The 23,670-nt window shown below is 36.1% G+C and overlaps 1 protein-coding gene across 2 annotated transcripts in view; it reads left to right on the forward strand.

Annotated features, from left to right (window-relative positions):
• Nucleotides 1-23,670, forward strand: part of LOC145287941 (beta-alanyl-dopamine/carcinine hydrolase-like) — a 151,134-nt gene that overhangs the window by 12,074 nt on the left and 115,390 nt on the right. The window contains exon 1 of one of the 2 annotated variants that reach the window (XM_080135899.1): nucleotides 16,241-16,260. The exons of the other annotated variant lie outside the window; for it this stretch is intronic. The gene's annotated coding sequence lies outside the window, so the exon portion shown is untranslated. Of the gene's footprint in view, nucleotides 1-16,240; nucleotides 16,261-23,670 lie in introns of those variants that run through there. 2 annotated transcript variants of the gene reach the window in all.

The following is a 23,670-nucleotide window of genomic DNA, read 5'->3' on the forward strand; positions in this document are numbered from 1 at the left end:
CAATATTTAGAACTGACTCTGTAAGAACTGAAAATAATGGAAACCATATACGATTTTAAAATAGCAAAATAATATAAAACTTTTATAATAAAAGCATGCGAAGTATATAAACATATAGTTTGTGTAATATTGATTAATATTACTACTAGAACTTTCTTTGATTGAATCATTTTTTTTGGGGGGGGGGTTCAGTTTTAAATGTTTCTTATTGTTATTTGTAGTGTTTAGTGAGTAGTTCAGTAGTTTTGTTGCCAACGTATCCATCATTTTTTTTTGTTCTTTGTTTTATGTTATTGAGGCCGAAATGGAGCGTGTTAAAATAAGTGTTGGGTGTTTATAAGAGTACATGAAACCTTTGTTACTGAGTTGTTTAATTAGTTTTTTTTTCATATATAGATCGCTGCCCATCGTGTTTTGCCTTTTCATCCATCTGTGTAAATTGATGCATCATCTATTCTATTCAACACCCATTTTACATGCTACCATGCGTTTAATGACTTTTAGAAATTAACTTTGAAACTAACCCATTCCTACCCGTTTTTACTATTCATCCCTCTTTCTTTCAATTCCCTCTTTATCACTTCTGCTTACGTTTTCCTTTGCCTTACCCTGTGAACTGAACTTGCTATCTCAACTGTTCTACATTTGCTAATTCAAAAACTCTCATTCATTCTTTCAATGTGACCAAACTATCAAGGTCTCCTGTACTGCACGCATCTCTCAATACTGTCCCAGTTTAATCTTCCTGTAACGCATTTTTTATATACTTTCATTGACCCCAAGCAAGGCACTGGCTATGAGACATAAGGGACTACTGCAAATTAGGAGCAATATCTATAGGGGCATCCTAATTGGGGAAATGTGCAACAGTATGCTTGGTCACATTGCATTTAAATTTCAACATGTTGGTATAGTCAGGGAAACAGGAGTCAGAGAGGGAATTCCAAAGGCAAGCAGTTTGAGAAAAGAAACTATTAGAGTAGAAATCTTTTCAGTATTTGGGAATTTCTACAGTGAATAAGTGGAATTTAGTTGATTGTTGGCTTGTTCGCGGTGTTTATGTTGAGAGGGCACCAGTGCAGCAAGTTCATCAGAACACATTCCATTTAAGTACTTATAAAACAAGCACAGAGATGCAACATTGTGGCGATGGGACAGGGGCTGGAACTTGGTGGATAGTGGATTGTGACGTGTGATGAGAAATGGATCCTCTATGACAACTGGTCATGTTCAGCACAATGGTTGGATGCTGGAGAAGCTCCTCAACACTTCTCGAAGCCGAAATTGCACCAAAAAAGGTTATGGTGACTGTTTGGTAGTCTGCAGCCGGTCTCATCCATCATAGCTTCTTGAATCCGGGCGAAACAATTACGGTGGAAAAGTACTGCCGACAAATTGACAAAATGCACCAGAAGCTCCAACATATGTGCCTGAGATTGGTCAATATGAAGAGACCGATTCTCCTCCATGACAACGCTCACCCGCATGTTGCTCAACTGACCCTGCAGAAGCTGAACGAATTGGGCTACGAGACTCTACCTCATCCACCATATTCACTGGACCTCTTGCCCACCAATCATCACTTTTTCAAGCATCTTGACAACATCCTGCACGAAAAATGCTTCAAAAGCTGAGATGATACCGAATCGGCCATCAACGACTTCATCGTTTCCAGAACTCTGGATTTCTATTCTAATGGGATAAATAAACTTATTTCTAGTTGGCAAAAAGTGTCGATTCTTATGGTTCTTATTTCGATTAATAAAGTTTATTATGAAAGGAGTTATGATCTTTTTAAGTTGAATGTCAAAAAACGACATTACTTTTGCACCAACCTAATATTATATGTGCACTTTTGATAAAATGTAGAACATCCGAACATACTACAAAATGATTTCCTCATTATTATTTTGGAAGTATGGAATAAAGATACCAGCTAACTTTACTAAGAAAAGGACAGATTTCTGTGAACACAGGTTCAACCTTCATCTTGGTATATCTGAGTGAATTTTTGCGATCAAGATTGTGTTTTTTATATACCTTTAATATAACTTTAATTAATCTTTAGATTGATGTTTTTATTAAAAATAAATAAAAATAAAGATAAAAATGATAAAATAATAATTTTGAACTCCCAGTAAAAATAATATCTATTGCTCCCCCACCCCACAAGTGTATTTTTACATTCCGAAAAATATACGAACATATTACATGGGTATTTATGGTAACCCCCTCCCCATAAAAAGAAAACAAATTTATAGTGTAATATGAATATTTTAAAAGGATCAGAATCAGAAATTGTATTGAAATCGGGAAAAATATTGGAATTATCCCATCACTAATATATCTAATTAATACACACAGTTATATAAAAAAAATAACAATTTTTTCATGCTCAGAATATAACACTGAACAATACAACACATTGCATTCATAAAAACTTATGTTTCCCAAAATTCACAAAAACTTCAGCTGATACTCCCCTCCTCATAAACATGCATAATATGTATATAATGACGCAAACACTGTACATTTCGATGACAATTGTACATTACACTATTTATTATATGTGCATTTTTGATAAGTTTTAGTGCACCAGAGAACTATTTACTTGGAGTTTCTCAAACTCAACTTGATGTCTCCCCCCCCCCTCCATAGACATTCACACGTATACAACATGACTCATACACTATTTATTTCCCTAACAATTGTACATTATTTTGCGTACTATACATGCACATTTTATTTACCATAACACACCTAAACACTGTACACAATGATTTCATTGTTAGTATAATTTATAAATTATTATTAATGTTATTATTAATATTAATAATAACATTAATAATAATAATATTATTGATATTAATAATAATATTATTAATATTAATCATGATAACGTATGTCACAATAGTATCTGTTTATGCCAAATGATACAGAAATGAAAGGGTAATCACCATGTTAGAAACTAAGTCAATTGAGGATTAAAAAGATGAGAATCAGAATGTCTGTGGAAATGATTCATAAGAATGGTATTTCTGCATGTAACAAAAATTCATCAGTTGCATATATATAAGAATAGAAACAATCAAGAACAACACCCTTATATTTTCTTCTATTCTGAAGAAAATCTCTGTATATACCATATATTTTGGCGTATAAGGTGACTGTCAGATAAGATGTACAAAATTGGAGCAAATTTTAATAAATTTATCATATATCGGTTGTATAAAACAACTGCTAAATCATGAAACCATGTTTGCTTAGTCTAGGCTAGAGATTGCAACACCCGGTATCTTATGAAATATTGGTTTTTACGACTTATATGCTGACATATACAGTAAATTCAAAATAAAAACTATATTTCATTCCAATTAAAAAAGGGTTTTCAACTTGTTTTAATACATGGGGAAGGGAAGGACATTAAAAGAATGAAAGAACCTATAAGAGGATAAATACTTACCTAAAGATGATAATGGGGGTGATGCTGAATATCACCATCATCAGTTTAATAGCCGTTTTACATGCTGGTAGATGTTGGACTGTTTTAGAAACTGACTTCCAGCCTAACCTATCTCTGGTGAGGTATTTTTTATTCCTCTTTCTCTCAATTCTCGCCTGCTGGAAAACTGCTTCTGTGGTACCAGTTTTCAAGAATTCTGGTGAAAGAACTGATCCAATAAATTACCACCCCATTAGCCTCCTCCCAATTTTCGCCAAAATATTTGAGTCTATTATTAACCAAGCTCTAGTGCATCACCTTACAGATGCTAAACTTCTGACCAACCAACAATACAGATTTAGGCAAGCCCGTTTCATGTCAGACATCCTAACTGTAATCTCTTAGCATATATACCATTCACTTGACAAAGCAGGGGAGGGTAGAGCCGTAGCTCTAGATATATCTAAGGCTTTTGACAGGGTATGGCACGAAGGTCTTCTCAGGAAAATCAGATCATATGGTATCACTGGAAGAGTCTTTAACATAATTAAATCCTTCTTAGATAAGAGAAAAATCCAGGTTGTCATCGATGGTCGTACATCCAAACAATATGATATAAATGTGGGAGTGTCTCAAGGGTCTATCCTTAGACCTCTATTATTTCTAATATTCATAAATGACTTCCCCGACAAAATTGTCTGTGAGATGGGTATATATGCTGATGACACCACTCTCTATAACAGATATGACAGGAAAGCAAATGAACACATATCTGGAGAAATGGCAAAAACACTAGAGGATGACCTCCGATCTGTAGTGGAATGGGGACAAAAATGGATGGTCACATTCAATGCTGCCTAGATTAAACTTGTTTCCTTAAATAACTACAAGAAACCTTCTCTACCACCAATAGCAATGGCCAAAGACTCTTTATCTGAAAGCACATCCTTTAAACTCCTCGGCCTAACGTTCACAGAAAACATGAGTTGGAAAAATTACATTGAGAGCATTGCCAGAAACGCTGCGAAAAAGGTAGGTTCTCTCTACCGTGCTAGAAAGCTACTAACGCCCGAAAGTATACTGTACCTCTATAAGGCCACCATTTGCCCATGTATGGAGTATTGTTGTCATATTTAGGCTGGTGCATCTGCTACTAGTCTCTCACTTCTAGACCGGGTTCAAAAGAGAGTCGCCAATCTAATAGGTCCTGAACTGTCATCTAAGCTTCAGCCTCTGTCTCATCGACATAATGTAGCATCCCTTCGCCTGTTCTACAAGTATTTCAATGGTGAATGCTCTGACGAACTGCAAGCACTTGTGCCTCCTCGACGTAAGTACCCCCGACAAACCCGACAAGCAATAAAATTCCACCCCTTCACAGTTGAGATCCCTAGATGTAAGAGAGCCTTCTACTTCAGTAGTTTCTTCTCCAGAACCGCTGGACTTTGGAATTCCCTTCCGAGTTCCTGCTTCCTCAACTGTACTGACATGCAGAAGTTCAAGTGTAACGTGACCCGACATCTTGCTCCCGAACTCCCCACATAGTATCCCTGTAGCTTATGTCCTTGATAGTAGCCCCCTACAGCAAAGTGGCAATGTACCTTGTTTGGGGTGAAATTGCAATAAAAAAAAAATTCCATCCTTATCCCTTTCTCCCATGTTTTCCTTGAACTGACTCTTTTACCTCAACTTCTACACCTTCACAAAAGCAATCCCCTGCACTAGGAGAAAGTCTTCAAACTACAAACCCTTGTACCCCCTCGACGTAAATACTCCCCGACAAACCCAAAAAGCAGCAAAATTCCACCCCTATATAGTAGAGGTCGCTAGATGTAAGAAAGCCTTCTACTCTAATAGTTTCTGGCTCCCATTATGGGATTATGTGACAGGGTTGGTAGAGTTTGCTATTTTTTTTGATAGAGTGTTCACTTAATTCTAGTGGAAATTTTGATTGAATGACCTTCCAAGGAAGAGATTTTGATTTGATAAATTTGTATTCTGAGTGTGTGTGTGTGTGTGTGTGTGTGTGTGTGTGTGTGTGTGTGTGTGTATTCGAATTACAAGTTCTTTTATTTGAAAACTGTACAACTTGATGACGTTTTACTTAAAAATGTTATGCTTGTATAACATTAGTTCATACAAGTTTATGTGGAACCGTGTGCATTACTTAGAGTGATCGTCACCATGTGGTTGGTCTTGGATTATTGATTGTAATTGCATGTTACAAGTTTTCGCCTGACTGATTTAAGTATTTTTCTATGTTTATACACGTCTCTTTTTATCTGCTTGTATTTGCTATGTTGCTATGCCTCTGTGTATGCATGTAATGTTTTCAGCAGCTGTGTGTGTGTGTGTGTGTGTGTGTGTGTGTGTGTGTGTGTGCGTGAGAGAGAGAGAGAGAGAGAGAGAGAGAGAGAGTGAGTGATTTGCCTGTTAGCCCACTGCTGGAATCAATATTGACATAGAAAAGCAAGTTCATTTGGACTGAGCTCAGAAGAGAGTCGGCAACCTGACAGGCCCTGAACTGAAGCATCAAACTCTGTCCCATCGATGAAATGTTGCATCCCCCTGCCTGTTTTACAAAACGGTGGATGCTCCGACAAACTACAAGCCCTTGTACCTCCTCAACGTAAATACCCCTAACAAACCCAACAAGCAACAAAATCCCACCCCTACACAGTAGAGATCCCTTGATGTAAGAAAGCCTTCTACTCTAATAGTTTCTTCCTGAGAACTCCTAGACTTTGGAACTCCCTTCCGGGGTTCTGCTTTCCCAACGGTACTGACATGCAAAAGTTTGTGTAATGTGAACAGACATCTTGTTGCTCAACTCCCTTCATAGTATCCTTGCAACTTATGTCCCTAATAGTAGCCCCCCCCCCCCACACCATATCAAAGTGGCACTGTGCCTTGTTCGGGGTGAAAATGTAATCAAAAACAAAAAAATTTGTATGCATAAAATACATTTATAATATTTGGGCTACTGTTCTTATTTTGAGTATTATTCACACAACGTTCCGATTGATGTATGAATAGCACTCAAGATGAGAACAGTAGTCCAAATAATATAGATTATCAATCCTCATCTCAAAAATTCAGAAACAAAATTCATTTAATTTTTATCCTATTATAAGAGAACAGTACGAGTTTACAGTCTATCAACTGAAAATAATGCAAGACGATAAAACATTTTCATTTGTTAATTGCCTCGTGTAAAACTGAAAATATATACATAGAGAGATTAATTATAATGACACATGCCGTGCCCACTGGGACCACTGAAAGGAAAGACTCACATTAGTCCGACCTCTTTCTTGATTGGTTGTTTCACTAAACAGGTTTTATAGACTTTATGGCTTTTTTTTTTTGTTGTTTTGTATTTTCTGTTCTTCTTTTTCTTTGGTACGCATCTTTCTATACTGTCATGATTTAATCTTCCTCTGAGGTTATCAGATCTAAGCCTGTTTTTAAGACTCACATTATCCATCCACTATATCTAATATAGTAAAAGTTGCAGAGTGTTGATAGGGGCCTCAAATGATTGGATTTTTTTACGGACCGTTCTTTTATGGGCCTTTGGCCGGTTAAAATAGTTTTCAAAGGGTAAAATTCTATTTTTCTATTCTGGCTTCAATTCTAGCTGATGGCACCCAAATACTTTTTTTTACTTTTGAAATCATTATACTATAATAATATATACGAACGAAATCTGGATAAATTAAAATATCATATTTAAGCATATTTTATGCCCGGGCAAAGCCACCCCCTCCAGCCCCACCGTCTTAGTCATATATGTTTTTTTATTTTATGTAATGCATGCCCTAAACCTTCACTGGCCAAGTTTCACTTCCATACATGATCACACTATGTACACATGCCTGATGTACTATCTTCCTTTGGTGAACAATGGTAATGCTCTGTTGATTAGTAATGGCAGAAATCTTCTGAACTTATTCTATCCATTCATAACTATTGCAATCACATTAGCACCTGCTCCATCCTGTGCTCCAAAGGTATTCCCAAGCTAACAAAACTTCTGAGGAACCTCAATAGTTTTGCCATCCAGATATACTTTGCCCACATCTGAATTTTTATCATCTCTATTGTCTTACTTTTCTTGGATATAAACTGGTTTTCCTCTCTTAAACCAACAGTAATTCTTGTGACCCAATGTTTACAAATACCACAAAAAATGAATTGCACATTCAATTTTCTTTTCTGAAAACTCACTAAGAGAAATTTCCTCTTTTGGGGAGCTTTCCAGCATTACAACCACTGATCATTACTTTGAAATATTTATTTGCACAAAATATAAAATTATATTATGAACAAATTAGAATCACGGCCATTCAAAGAATGCAAGAATAATGGGTGTCTTTGGTCATCCTTGGTCTCAAATACTTAAAACTGTCTATCCTGCTCTTAACTAGAAATATCTCAGTTACCACAATGCCACATTCACTCCAGGGGCTATCCTAAACCTAAATTTGAAAACTGTTGTTGAATTATTTACAGTAATAACATTTAACATTTACTCTCGGACCTTTACTTTTCATAACATTCCTCTAAGTCTTTAACTTAACAAGTAGACTATCCATTGTTTCACAGCATACCGCATCTCTTCTGAACAACCTACACAAAACTCCCTGAAGCATGCTTCCTTCTAAGATACAAATGAAAAGTAATGGACTCCTTACAGAACGCTGGTGTACTCCTACTTTAAAATTAAAGCTGTCACATTAAGTGCTGTTAAATCTAACACAACTTTGAGTATTTCTGTACATTGCATGAACAACTTTTACCAACTATTCTTTTGCAATGGTTTGGGATTTTTAACATTCTTCATAATGTTCTATTAAAACATGTAGACAAACTGTATTTGGTATTTGTAGATCTAGTTTCTTTCTTAGAACTGCATGGCAGTGGAACTGTCCTCCGTTTTCCTGCTTTCCAGCTTACTACAATCTGATTGTCTTCAAGTCCAACGTAAACAAGTTCTTGATGAGCCATTCCACTTTAGTTAACAAATTTACTGAATTTCCATTAATAACGATTACTATATTGTCCAATTGACTACTGTACACTCTTAACCCTTATCCTGCAGTCGTCTCTGGGCCTTGATAAGTGGTTATGCCTATGTAAAAAAAAAAAAAATGTGCAATGCAGCACATTTTTTTTAGTGCATATGGATGACAGACATGCAGTTGTTGAATGTTTGACCAAAGGAAGAGTGGTGGGGGCACAGGGAACTGTAAATATCGCTGACCAGTAAGACCACTTAAAAAGATATTCTTTGACTGAAAAATCAGTGAATGGGAAAAGTTCTGTTGGAATCTCCTTTTTGAGACAAGAAAAAATAAAACAACAACAAAAGTTATTTGCAGGTAAATCTCATGAATGGAGACAGTCTTAGATGTTATCTTAAGTTAATGCCTGAAGCAGCTAACTTCGGGGCAAACAAACATTGACTGTTAACAAAGCCAAGTGTGGAGAGATCCCAGAAAAATACAAAAAGAGGCATTTCTAGCTGCCCCCCCCCTCCACACAGTGAGGTGAAAGAGTGAAATATTGGAAATAAGTCAATATCTCAAGTAAGAATAATCCCCTGATAGTAGTTGATGGCTCGTTGGAAGCATATTACTGAGCTTATTACAGTGATAAAAAAATATTTCAAAAATTTCAATTTTTGAGGCGTCTGGGTCCAAATAACCATATTTGGGCATTACGGGCCAGGAACATATTTGGGCATATTTTGGCTTAACATGATCTCCTGATAGTGATTGAGGGTTTTTTTAGAAACGTATTACTGTGCTAATTACAGTGGTAAATGGACTTTTCAAAACTTTCAATTTTTGAGGGGGCTGGGTCCAAATAACCATATTTGATCATTATGAGCCAGAAACACATTGTGGGCATATTTTTGGCTGAAAATGATCCCCCCTGATAGTGGTTGAGGGCTCTTTGGAAGAGTATAACATAGCAGAAAGAAATGACTTGTTCAATTAATGATAGATTTCTGGGTTTTGAGGACCAAGGCCAAAACAAAATCTAGGTAGTAGGCAGAGTTTAGAAAGAAGTAAATATGTTATTGTGCAAACAAACAAGCTTGAAAATTGGCAACTTCATTTCCAAATTCTTATCAACATTATTATCTGACTTTATAAAATAAACCATAAACTATTAAGACAACATACAAAACATTACATCATCACTTCAACAACATAGTTTCTCAAACAGAGCATCGTCATTGCTCAAAGACCCAGAGACTGAGTGGCTCTCTTGCAGTACTGTGTACAATGACCATACTCGTTGCAATGTTTTCAGAATGGCTGAGCTTGCACTCAGATGTTGTTTACTTTAGGATTTGAACTGAATCATAATCTGTTCATCACGTCTTCCAAATTGTCAGCTTATCAGATTCATCAAAAAACTTCAATTCACGACTGTCGTTCATGTCAATGAGTTCCCAAGAGTGGGCAGATAATTTTTGTAGAGTCGATGTAACACTAATCCACATCAAATCCGCTGGCTGAGGCGATTTCTTCTTCGATTGGGTAGGGAAACTTTCTAAATACAATAGGTAAAGAGTGGTACAAATCTGGAGGTTTGAAGTTATGTGGTTTCTGCACTTGGCAGATGGAATAGAAGTCATTCGATGTTAATTTCATAATGAGAGATTGTTGTTGTTCTGTTAAAGAAAAGTATATGCACTAACAATATATGCAATAATGTGGTCTGATAATTTTTATTAAATAACATTAAAAGGGTTGATTTTGGGGTAAATCTGATAACATTTTTTGATTTCCCAGTCCAAAAACCAGTACCATGTGAAATTTTGGCAACAGAACTTAATTTGATCACAAAATATTCGAGAAAATGTTAAATTTGAAATGGACACTCTGGAAACGGCATGCATTAGATACTCGGAGAATTGTTTCCTATGTAAAATTCATTTTTTTTAAAATTACCACATGTTAGATTTCACCATATATGGATTTTCTAAGGCATATAAACCTATATTTTCAGAAAATATACATTGGGGAAAATCTGGCTTGTGGCATCTTGAAATTTTTACTGTTTTGTGCCAAATTTTGACCAGAAAAAAAGTTTAATTTTAGGGATTTTTATCAAAACTCGGCAAAAATTTGGATCGAAAACCTAAATCTTTTGCACTTAAGTGCAGTACAATATAATATTTGTTTAAATTCAGCAAACTTGGGGGTATTTCTGGTTTACTGTGAAAAAATTAGGCTTATTGGGCATATTTTTGTCAATTTTTAAGCCTTTCAGTGATTTGGTGGTTGGTAAAATACAGTTTCCATGAAACAAGTGAGATAATGTTATCACGAAATTGAAAAATTGCCAATCTTCAATCTCAAAAATTCACCATTTGTTTTGGAATTGAGCGTTTTGATTTTTTCTTTTTTTTTTTTTGTTGAACTGAAATAACCGTAAACTGTAGATCTAGCAGAATGGAAACCATATTGCATGTCACTAAGAAGGTTATTTTTGCTGAGGTGGTTAACTACTTCTCTATTTAACACAGATTCAAGTAACTTACTCATGACACACAGGAAACTTATAGGTCTGTACTGAGAGCGAGATGACTGATCATCTGAATTCTTAAATACAGGGCATGCTCATGAGATTTTCCAGTATGTTGGGAAGGAATTCTCCTTAACACAATGCTTAAACAGCTTTGTAAGTATGGGAGCTAGTTCTGGTTGAAGCTTTTTTGAGCACTATAATAGGAATACCGTTGGGGCCAGTTGCTTTACTGGAATCAAGGTTTTTGATTAGCTTGGCAACATCACACACAAATATTTGTATGTCGTATAGCATGTTTTTTGATATAGGAGGAAACAGGAGGGGGCGGCTTTGGTCACATACAGTGGAATTAGCTACAAAGTTCTTGGCAAAGAGTTTAGCTTTGTCTAATGCTAATGAGATTACCCCAGGTCCATTGATGATAGTTGGGATAGAGCACATGAATCACAAATTGCTTAAGACTTCTAACACAGTTAAGACTGAGAAAATGAGAGCAAATTACCAGATTAAATAATTGATTTCAAAATTTGACAAGATGCATTTGAAGACAGAAAGTACATCAACCAAAACATTGTGAGAATAACATCCAAGATGAGAACTGTAGTCTGAATAATTCAAATAATCCAAATTATAAATCCTCGTTTAAAAAATTCTGAAAATAATTTCCAGTTCCACTAAATAAATATAGAAAAAATTATTAACTTCAAGTCTTGCGTACGGTAATTGGAGAAATAAAGTAAATAAGGTTTGAAAATATATTTATTAAATGAAAAGTCTAGAACCGAACCCAGCAATCAGAAATTGAAAAGAATACATATTGCAATCCTAGGAATGTGAAGCAATTGTCCATTGTGTTTAGAAATAACTAAATATATTAATTATGTTAGAATTAGGAGAATGAACAATTCAATTCAGGAATTTTCTTTGTGTGGCCGAAGGCGTGTGAAGGAATATGTTATATGTAAATCCACGTGAGGAGAATCACATGTTTGAGCACGTTTTGACATCACAAAGAAAGATAGATTTACAATATATTCAGAAGTCGTCAGAGTTAGAGTAGTGAGAGAGTAAGTCAGAGAGAGAAGTTTGAGTTGACAGTTAGCCGAATCCTTTTGGAAGCGACCAGAAAAGGAAGAAAGACAATGTAATTCCTCAAGGCATTCGAATTTCTGATTATCTCATCCAGCTGGAATGAAAAAAGATCATCATGTTATTTGTAAGTCTTCATTTGTCATCATTCAACCTGAAAGACAATGCGTTTTTGCGATTCATCTTCGTAAAAGAACATTTATATATAACATCTTTCCAAAGTGTTAACTGTCTGTCGATATCATCAATAATGTATCTAGTGTATAAAAAGAACTGTCCATTTCACATATCCCTCACATCTATATCCCTTCTACTACAAATAATGAACTCAACAAGTAATTGTCGTCATTGTTGTCACCGTATATGTCGTTATAATTCCATTAGATAAATGTCTCATCGTTTGTTATATGTCTCCGATGTGTACAAGCACCCCGCTACACAACACAAGTAATGAGATTTTGTTTTTACCAAAAGTTGAAATTTTATTTTAAAACGTAATGTTTCCATCTTATGTTAGGTATTATATGATACTAACAGGAAGACCCGACATTTCTCGGGATCGAATGAGGATCACTACAGAGTACTTTTTCACTAACGCCATATTATTTTCTTTTTTTTTTACTACCTGGCTTCTTACATTTCGCCCCCCTAATATAAACGAAGGAAGCTGAAATGTTGGAAAACTAACTGAATTAGTGTCTTATACATATCTTTCTACTCTAATAGTTTCTTCCCTCAAACAGCTAGACTTTGGAATTCCCTTCCTGCTACCTGCTTCCCTGACTATGCTGATATGCAGAAGCTTAAATGTAACATAAACCAACATCTTGTTAATCTCTCCTAGGCATGGTCCCAAATAGTGGCTCCTTACGTCTAAGTAGTGATATGTCTTGTTAGGGGTTAAAAAAAAAAATATATATTTCAGATTTGAATTTGATCGATATTTATAAAAAAAAATTGCATTTTTAAATGGAAGGTTGTGCCACTATTATGCCCATGAAAATACCTTTAAAATACTCCAGAGAAACTGAACTTTAGGTAATATTCACTAACTGATGTCTAATACCTACTTTTAAAATTTCACAAGAAATCATAGGTATCTAAATTTTTGCAAAGAACTTTTACCTCTTTTTTATGTCATTTACATAAAGCTAAATAAAATTAGCACACATTTGGACCACTTACACTTAGCAGCTGTATTCCAAATTTCATAATAATTGTTTAATTAATTTAAGAATGAATCCGGTATATACAAATATATAAACATATACACATACCTAACTTCATATAGAGATTTACTCCTCCTCCTCCTCCTCCTCCTCCTCTTTCTTCTTCTTCTTATTATTATTATTATTGCTCACTAGGAGTTTTCACATAGGCCATTATCAAAGATTTCTCTTTGAGGACAACTTGTGGTGTTCTCTGGAGTCTGAGTGGCAACAAGTCTCCCAGATTATTATTATTATTATTATTATTATTATTATCATTATTATTATTTCTACAACATAGGGAATATTTATTAACTGTAATACCTTTTGGCCTCCGTTACATAAAACTAAATTAAAGTAAATACATCTAATGTTACTGTCCTTTACACCTTTTAGTTGTGTACTAAAATTGATAATGGTCTTTTTTCTGTTTTTTTTTGTTTTTTTACAAGGTAGTCACACATATCAAGGCCCAGAAGCCACTCGGGGATAAGGGTTATTGTGTGTACAGTACATTAGTATTGGAGATTTGATAAAGTGTCTTACTTAAGGAGGCGGTTCATCAGGAATTTGTTTACATTGGACTTGAAGACATCCAGGTTGTAGTCATGTGGGAAACAGGCAACCGGAACAGAGTTCCACAGGCGCGCATTTCTAAGAAAGAAGCTTTGTTCATGGAATCTACGTTTTGATTTTGGCACAGATAGGAGTGGGGAAAATTTTTGACAGTGGTTTCAGCTAGATGGGTGTTTATCATGAAAGACTGGCGAGAGGGGTACCAGGGATTGGAGTTCAGACGAGCACCTGCCATGGTAGTAACGATAAAACAAAGACAGGCTCGCAACATCTTTCCTGAGGGAGAGAGGTTGCAGGGAAGAGGAAAGGGCATCACCCACAAGGCCACAAAGCCTATTTTGTACTCTGTCAAGGCAGGATAGGCTGTTTTTAGCAGCTCCTGCCCAGATGTCGCAGCAGTACTCCATCCTTGGACGTACTTGGCTTTTATACAGATAGAGAATCGCATTAGTAGTGAGATATCTTCTGGAGCGGTAGAAGGATCCCACCATTTTCCCAGCATCCCTGGCAACAGATTTGATGTACGTGTTCCATTTCAGATCAGGAGTAAACGTCTAACCCAGAAGCTTATCAAAACATGGAGCTTCCCCTAGACGAGAGCTATCCATTTCAATTGATGCCAGATGGGGATCAGAGCGTTGATGATGTAACGATAGGAGCTTGGTTTAGAAGCATTAAAAGTGACCAGCCACCTCTTTCCCCATTGTACCACGCGCTCAAGATCAGAGGATAGAGAATTAGAGAGAACTTGGTCATTTACAGCCTTTGATGTGTTGCCATAGATGGTCGTATCATCAGCATAGATGTCAATGAATGATTTAAGTATGTGTTTTGGGAGATCATTGATGTAGATCAGGAAGAGAGTTGGGTCTAGGATGGACCCCTGAGGGACTCCAGCATTAATACTGTGGGCCTCTTATTTCTGCCCATCAACCACTACTCTTATGAGCCTATCAGAGAGGAATGATTTAATGATCGAGAAAACATTTCCAGTTATACCGTAGCTGGAAATCTTGTGTAGTAGTCCTTTATGCCAAACCTTATCGAAGGCTTTTGATATGTCAAGAGCAATTGCCCTAGAAATGAAACCTTTGTCGAGAGATTTGCTAATCCTATGAGATATAACCGTTAGCACATCTGCTGTAGATCTAGCAGAATGGAAACCATATTGCGTGTCGCTAAGAAGGTTGTTTCTATTGAGGTGGTTGACTACTTCTTTATTTAATATGGATTTCAACAACTTACTCATGACACACAGGAGACTTATTGGTCTGTACTGAGAGGGAGATGACTTTTCACCTGAATTCTTTAATACAGGGCATACTGATGAGGTTTTCCAGGGTGTTGGGAAGCACTTCTTTTTAAGGCAACGCTTAAACAGTTTTGTAAGTATGTGGGCAAGTTCTGGTTGTAATTTTTTTAACACTATAACTGGAATACTGTCAGGACCAGTTGCTTTACTGGAGTCAAGGTTCTTGATTAGCTTGGCGACCTCATGCACAGATATTTGTATGTTGCATAGAGTGTTGTCTGTTATAGGAGGGAATATGGGGAGTTGATGGCCTTCGTCACACAGGGTAGAATTTGCCGCAAAGTTCTTGGCAAATAGTTTGGCCTTGTCGGATGCTGTCGAGATGACCTCTGGTCCATTGATAATGGTTGGGATAGAACGCACGTTTCTGTTCAGGATCCTATTTGCTATTTGTTAGAACTGGTGGGAACCAAGCCGTTGCTCAGCTACTTTGGATTTAACGGATTGAGCATATAGCTCTCATATTTTTTATTACTCTTTTACAGTATTGGAGATAAACCATAATAATCAGATATATTCTGACACTACATTAACCAGATTACTTAGATAAATACTTTTAGAGTTTTAACAAATACTATACTATACTATACAAGGTCTCCATTCACGCTGAACGTCCACATAATGCCCAGCAGCAATATATTACATATGAAAAATGCTGCTGTGGAATTTCCACAGGTCACGCTAGTTATATTAATTCCTGTAAGGTAACCAGGGAGAAAATTAGTCTGTGTGGAGGGGTGGGGTGTAAAGAATTAAATTTTTTCCTCAAATAGGCAATTGTTTTACAAAAAAAAACAACATTGAAATTAGGTCAAACAGTAAGTTTTCACTCCTTTTATTTAACGAGTTGTTGAGAGAGAGAGAGAGAGAGAGAGAGAGAGAGTGAGAGAGAGAGAGAGTGAGAGCGAGAGCTGAGGGAGTGGTAGAAAGAGAAAGAGAAAGGTTTTAAGAGAAGAATGTCTTCTGTTTTTTTATTATCCATGCCTCATCCCCCCCCCCCGAGCAATACCGGATACCATGCTAGTGTTACACAAAAGGCTTTTCAATGGACAAAAACAGGATATAGGTCATTACTTTACATAATGGTGAGTTCATATCTTTCCAAACAATACAGGGTGACTCAAAATAAACGGGACCCACCTCTAATTAGGCCGCGTTTCTTAGTATTTTGTCCAAATGAAATGAAACTTTGGTCATAACTAGTTTATTATATTCAAAACATCACATCAAAACACTAGGTCTTTGGCCTTTTTTTCTCCGTTCTACAGCATATGTTCTAGATGGCCTGCATTTAGCTTTTTTTTTTTTGGGTCACCCTGTATTAATGGATTAGTATTAATATATATATTAGTTTTATTATACACTAGCGGGGAAACTCGACGTTGCCCGGGATTGAATGATGATCAACGAATGTTTCACACTCCCCTATTTTTATTGTCATCGAAATTGGTGAAATCGCTCATTTTTCGATCAAATCGATTGATTGCCTGCTCAAGTTGAGGACCCATCGTGGTACACCAGAAGAAAGCTTCACATACCTCCCTGCAGTGACATAGTCCACAAGACATTGTAGTCTACATTACACTGTAGAGAACCTACTAATGATTCTATAAAATTATTTTTATATATAATGGCTTGAATTAAAGTTTAAAATGCAAAAGTCAAGTATCATGGTTCAGTTGTGCTTTAAACAGAAACATTCATTTCAAATGTTCCCCTGCCATATCAAAGAACCTACTGTTGATTTTATATGCCAGACCTTTCTGCTTGTGTGGCAATAAAACTTTTCAAATGCACTTGTGATGTTAGGGTGTGTAAGGTGTTAACTTGGTTAAAATCGGTTGTTCCTTCTTTCATTGGATTTTTTCGATTATTTTTATTTTATTTTTTTTTTTACATGGGTGTCACCACTTATCAAGGCCCAGAGGCCACTCGAGGATAAGGGTTAATAGGTATACATTAGTCATTGTGATTTTAGCATAGTAAACAGTGGGAATTTTGTAACTTGGATTACTTAGGGGGACGATTCAATTAGAACTTGTTCACATTGGATTTTTCTTTTTTTTTTTTTTTATCGATACTTATCAAAGACATTCTGATAAAAAAAACTATCTTTTATTTTTTACATGGGGGTCACCACTTATCAAGGCCCGAAGGCCACTCAGGGATAAGGGTTATTGCGTGTACAGTAATCAATGAGATAGTATTGTAGTAATCATTAGTATTGGGGGTTTTGATAGAGTGTCTTAAGAGGGCGGTTTGTCAGGAGTTTTTTTATGTTGGACTTGAAGACATCCAAGTTGTAGTCAGATGGGAAACAGGCAAGTGGCAGAGAGTTCCACTGGCGTGCACTTCTAAGAAAGAAGCTTTGCTCATGGAATCTACGTTTGGATTTAGGCACAGATAAAGAGTGGGGAAAATTATTGACAGTAGTTTCAGCCAGACGGATGTTTCTCATGAAAGATTAGCGAGGTGGGGACGAGGGATTGGAGTTCAGACGAGCACCTGCCATGGAAATAACGATAAAACAAAGACAGGCTCGCAATGTCTCTTCTGTGGGAGAGAGGTTGCAGGAAAGAGAAAAGGGCATCCCCCACTTAACCACAAAGTCTATTTTGTACTCTGTCAAGGCAGGTTGGTTGTTTTTAGCACCTCCTGCCCAGATGTGGTAGCAGTGCTCCATACTTGGACGTACTTGGCTTTTATACAGATAGAGAATCGCATTAGTAGTGAGATATCTTCTGGAGCGGTAGAAGGATCCCACCATTTTCCCAGCGTCCCTGGGGGGACAGATTTGATGTACGTGTTCCATTTCAGATCAGGAGTAAACGTTTAACCCAGAAGCTTATCAAAACATGGAGCTTCCCCAAGACGAGAGCCATCCATTTCAATTGATGCCAGATGGGGATCAGAGCGTTGATGATGTAAAGATAGGAGCTTGGTTTAGAAGCATTAAAAGTGACCAGCCACCTCTTTCCCCATTGTACCACGCGCTCAAGATCAGAGGATAGAGAATTAGAGAGAACTTGGTCATTTACAGCCTTTGATGTGTTGCCATAGATGGTCGTGTCATCAGCATAGATATCAACAAATGATTTAAGTATGTGTTTTGGGAGATCATTGATGTAGATCAGGAAGAGAGTTGGGCCCAGTATGGATTCCTGGGGGACTCCAGCATTAATACTGTGGGCCTCTGATTTCTGCCCATCAACCACTACTCTTATGAGCCTATCAGAGAGAAATGATTTAATGATTGAGAAAACATTTCCAGATACCGTAGCTGGAAATCTTGTGAAGTAGACTCTTATGCCATACCTTATTGAAGGCCTTTGATATTTCAAGAGCAATTGCCCTAGAAATGAAACCTTTGTCAAGAGATTCACTAATCCTATGAGATATAACTGTTAGCACATCTGCTGTAGATCTTGCAGAGCGGAAACCATATTACATGTCACTAAGAAGGTTGTTTCTGTTGAGGTGGTTGACTACTTCTTTATTTAATATGGATTTCAACAACTTACTCATGACACACAGGAGACTTATTGGTCTGTACTGAGAGGGAGATGACTTTTCACCTGAATTCTTAAATACAGGGCATACTGATGAGGTTTTCCAGGGTGTTGGGAAGCACTTCTCTTTAAGGCAACGCTTAAACAGTTTTGTAAGTATGTGGGCAAGTTCTGGTTGGAGCTTTTTCAGCACTATAACTGGAATGCCATCAGGACCAGTTGCTTTACTGGAATCAAGGTTCTTGATTAGCTTGGCGACCTCATGCACAGATATTTGTATGTTGCATAGCGTGTTGTCTGTTATAGGAGGAAATACAGGGAGTTGATGGTCATTGTCGCATAGGGTAGAATTAGCTGCAAAGTTCTTGGCAAATAGTTTGGCCTTGTCTGATGCTGACGAGATGACCTCAGGTTCATTGATAATAGTTGGGATAGAAAGAACGCTTCTGTTCAAGATCCTGTTTGCTATTTGCCAGATCCATAAAGAATGTTTCTGTGAAATTTCATAAAAATCGGCTCAGCAGTTTTTGAGTTCATAGGGAACAATTTTTTTTTTTTTTTTAATTTTTTTTTAATTACATTTTCACCCCAAACAAGGCACATTGCCACATACATACACATATACAGAGCCAAAGTTCCTTTTATATAATAGTAAAGATTAATATATATTAGTATAATATTGTATTATATTTCAATACTAGCGAGGGGGAAGGCGTGCCCAGTCTTAAAATATGCTTGAATATATTTTAATTCATGCACATTTCGTATTTATTATTACAAAGTCAATTCTCTATAAAATATTATATTGTGTATTATATTGTATAGTACTCATTTCAAAGGTAAAAAATATGACTTAGGTGTCATCAGCTAGAATCGAAACCAAACTATTTACCGCTCCAGCTGCATTCCCTATCATTTGAGCTATCAACAGATAAGAAAAATTTTAAATCAAACCGCTTCAAGCTAAGAATAAATCTGTGCAAAATTAATAGAAATACATCGACAAGTTGAAATGAACATTTTGCATTTCAACTTGCCAACATATTTCTGTATGCATTATTCATCCATCCAAACAAAGATTTTGCTCAATATAAACCATCCTTGGTGTATCATTACCATTTCCTGTTAATTTCAGTGTTATGTGATCAGTAGTTTAAGAGTTTATCAGTTAAATATTTTCACACACACATGTACATACATCTACTGTTTTATTTGTATAGATTAGTATTATATCTTTATTAAAAAGTTTTATTTAAAATTTATTTATTCTTAAAAAAAAAAATACAAATAAAAAAGATACACTGCAAGAATGTAAATAAATTATTTTTTTAAGGGTATTATTACCCATGCAAACAGTCAATAAAGAAAAAACGCATAATAAATAAATAAATAAACTTCTACTTACTGATTCTCTGCTCCAACAACAACATGGCAAAAGAAAAAGAAAAAAGAAAGAAATACTGATGATGAAGTGTAACTTCAAAATCTCTCTATATATAAATAGCAAAATGTGTGCGATCATTTTATGTATGTCTCGCAAAGGCTTTTTTCGTCAGCTTTTTCGACGGGCTTACTATGTCTTAGAACTTTTTATATACCGTCTAAATAATAATAATATCTACAATTTGCGAACGCGCGTCGCATCTAGATTTATTTGCATCAACTTTTATAAGATTCGCGTTATTTTGTTGCGTCGCCTGTTAGTTTGGCTTTTTAGTATAAATATAGTGAAACTAAATTCAAACGGTTCGTGTTCTTGCTTTTTGTGCCAAAACGTCCAGAAAGCAATCACCTTTTGATCAATGTGGAGTTTCTCCTTATATCAGACAATTGCTATTCGATTTGGACAATCCCCTTTAAATGGGGAGCTGCTTCCCCCCTCCTTCCTTGGAGAAGCAAAAACTAAAAATACTGCCACGTCATCGTACGCTTCCGCGATGACCTCATTTAGCGGCTACCTGTCAATCAAACCTCTTTCACTCGCTTTATAAGCCTTAACTTAACACGCTAATCAATTTCTCTCACTTGTGGCCCAAGACGGTTAAATGGTTGGCTTTTGTTTCCACCTCCACGTCAAGGCTTCCGGGTTCAATCCCGCCTCCCAATCAAAACTATTTTTCTTTTTCTTTTACACCTTTAAACACCCGGGTAACGTTTTTTTAAACAGAGTTATTATTTCGCTTATTCTTTAGTTTGCCGCCCCCCTCCCCTATACACACAGCGTTGTTATCTTAAGATTGCAGGTTCGATCCAACAGGGTTATTTATGCCATTTTTCTTCCGTTTTTTTTTTTCACTGTTTTTTTGTTTTGTTTTTTTCGATTTTTTTAACATCGTTTTTTTATAATATTTAAACAGGGTTATTACTTACTCCCCCCCCCTCCTACACACACCTACAAACACCCGGGCAACGCCGGGTACCCCCCCCCTGCTAGTATATTTATAAATTTCAAACAAAAATAAATATCTGTTTATTTTGTAATAATGCGTTGTTTTGGCTTCAAATCTATCTAATACGTATTTTATTTTATTCAAACTTAATCAACGCTTCTATCACGGAACACATAATCCTAACGTGAATACTGTGTGACCGACGAACTGTTCCGACATTTGAAAATATTACTGTGAAAAACAACAAGCGACTTCTACTTACTGATTCTCTGCTCCAACAACAACGTGGCAAAAAAAAAAAGATAGAAATACTGAGGATGAAGTGTGACTTCGAAATATATTTTTATAAATTTCAAATAAAAATAAATATCTGCTTATTTTCATAATAATGCGTTGTTTTGTTTTAATTTAAACTCTATCAATGCTTCTATCAAGAAACACACAACCCTAACGCATTATAAATTGTTGGGAATAAATTCCAATGCTAAATTGTGTTTTTGAACAATATAAACAAATTATTAAAATGAAGTTCTCAAAATTGGCCTTACTCGTTTTCATAAAAAAAGCAGTTATCTTTCCCTAATGAAAATGAAAACCATATCAAGCTTAAATTAAGGCAATAATTGCTCAATGTTTTTGTTTGTTGTCAGAAAATCTTAACACACTCGTTTGGCATATTTCATCATTTATTTAATTCCAAATTCATTTAAAAATCATTTTAATGAATGGTTGAATTTAATGTCTCATTTCGTGTAACATGATCAGTTGTTATAGAAGATTATAAGACTAGCCTGGGTGCCCGGGTGTTTAGAGGTGTGTGCTGAGCAAAAAAAAAAAAAAAAGTGGTGGTAAGCAGGCAGGCTTGAACCCATGATGTGAAGGCGGAAGAGAAGATGAAAAAAAACCTAATGCCTATACTCCATGACGCGACCAAAAGTTCGGAAGGTGAAATTAAGTAAAGTCATTCCAACCAATACAATGACTTTCAAAAATGACAGTGCAAAAAAACGACCCTCCCTGTAGAAAACTGCCCAGTTGAGAGTGAAGGAAATGATGTTTTTAGCAAATTTTTCTGTATTTGTCATCCAAAGGGTCGAGCTTCATAACGACACCAATCTCGTGAAAATCCGTTGCCTCTATCAAAAATTTTAGGCAGACATACAAACATACATACATACAAACATACATACATACATTGAAACAAACATGTGGGATTTATATTATAGACTAACGAGGGTACCCAGCGTTGCCCGGGTGTTTGGAGGTGTGTGTTGGTGGGGGGGGGGTAGATTAAAACACTCTGTTAAAAAAAAAAAAACGTTGGCCGGTTGTTTGGAGGTGTAAAAGAAAAAAAATAGTTTTAGTATAAAGGTAAGTTTGAACCCCGAACGTTTGACGCGGAGGTGGAAAGGAAATGGAAAAAAAAAACCCTGCGACCTAACCATCTCGACCACGGGAACGGATGAATTGATAAGTGTGTTAAGTTGACGTTTATAAACCGAAATTAGCAGGTGTGACAACGTCAAGTTGCGGAAGCCAGTTTCTATTTTCCCCGTTACACGACGGTCAAACAATAAAAAAAAACTAACGTAAGGCAAACGAACGATGAAAACAGAAAAACGAACACGTGAAAAATGGCTTGAATAAGCCTGTTTCGATATTAAAATTTAAAAAATCAGTGGGTACCCGGGTGTTTTTGGGTGTCGCTAAGAATAAGCGAAGTAAAAAAAAAAAAGCAGAAAAACGAACGTTACGTGAAAAATGGCTTAAATAACACTGGTTCAATATTTAAATTTAAAAAATCGAAAAAAAAAAAAAAATCTCACACCACGATTCGAACCCAAAACGTTTAGATAATGAACCAAAGCCTTAACCAACTGAGCTATGAAATTTGTTCGGTTTTTCAACTATTTAAAGTAAATCAGGTCACGACGTCATCTGACACATGCGTAGAATCGGTCATTGTCGATTTCGGGGTGAAAAAGTTAACGTTTTTGGCCAATTTTTCGATATTTTTCAAGCAAAGGATGGAGCTTCGATGTGATACCGAGTTTGTGATTTTTCGTCGCGTCTGTCGAAAGTTTTTAGCAGACATCCAAACATACACACGTACATACATACATACATACATTTTCGCTTTTATATATATAGATGTTTTTCCCCATCAACAATTGAATAATAATAGAGGACTTATTGGCACATGTTTCTCTATAAGCAAGGTAAAATACAAGATTAACCATACAGTACAAATAATATAGTGGTAAAAGCTACCCAGAAAGTAAGGGAAGGAATTCATAAATCAGCCCATGCAAATTTGGAGGCAAGCCTAGTAAGACTAGCCGGTCAGAAGCAAGAAATCCTTATTGCTACACCAGAAAGAAGACCCTACACTTAAAAAAAAACATATGGAAAGAAAGAGTCAATGAAACAAGATCTAGATAAGAGAACATACAAGCATAGCTAACTTTATTACTGATCTGTATCTTTACTGATAAAGCCGAGAAAATATATCCACTTTTACAAGACATAGATTCAACTACTTATCAATTAAAACTGCAGCAGAGGATTTTACTACTATCAATCCAAGTGTAAACAT

This window comes from Euprymna scolopes, chromosome 11 (genome assembly GCF_053919585.1).
Source record: "Euprymna scolopes isolate OS-2025 chromosome 11, ASM5391958v1, whole genome shotgun sequence".
NCBI lineage: Eukaryota > Metazoa > Mollusca > Cephalopoda > Sepiida > Sepiolidae > Euprymna > Euprymna scolopes.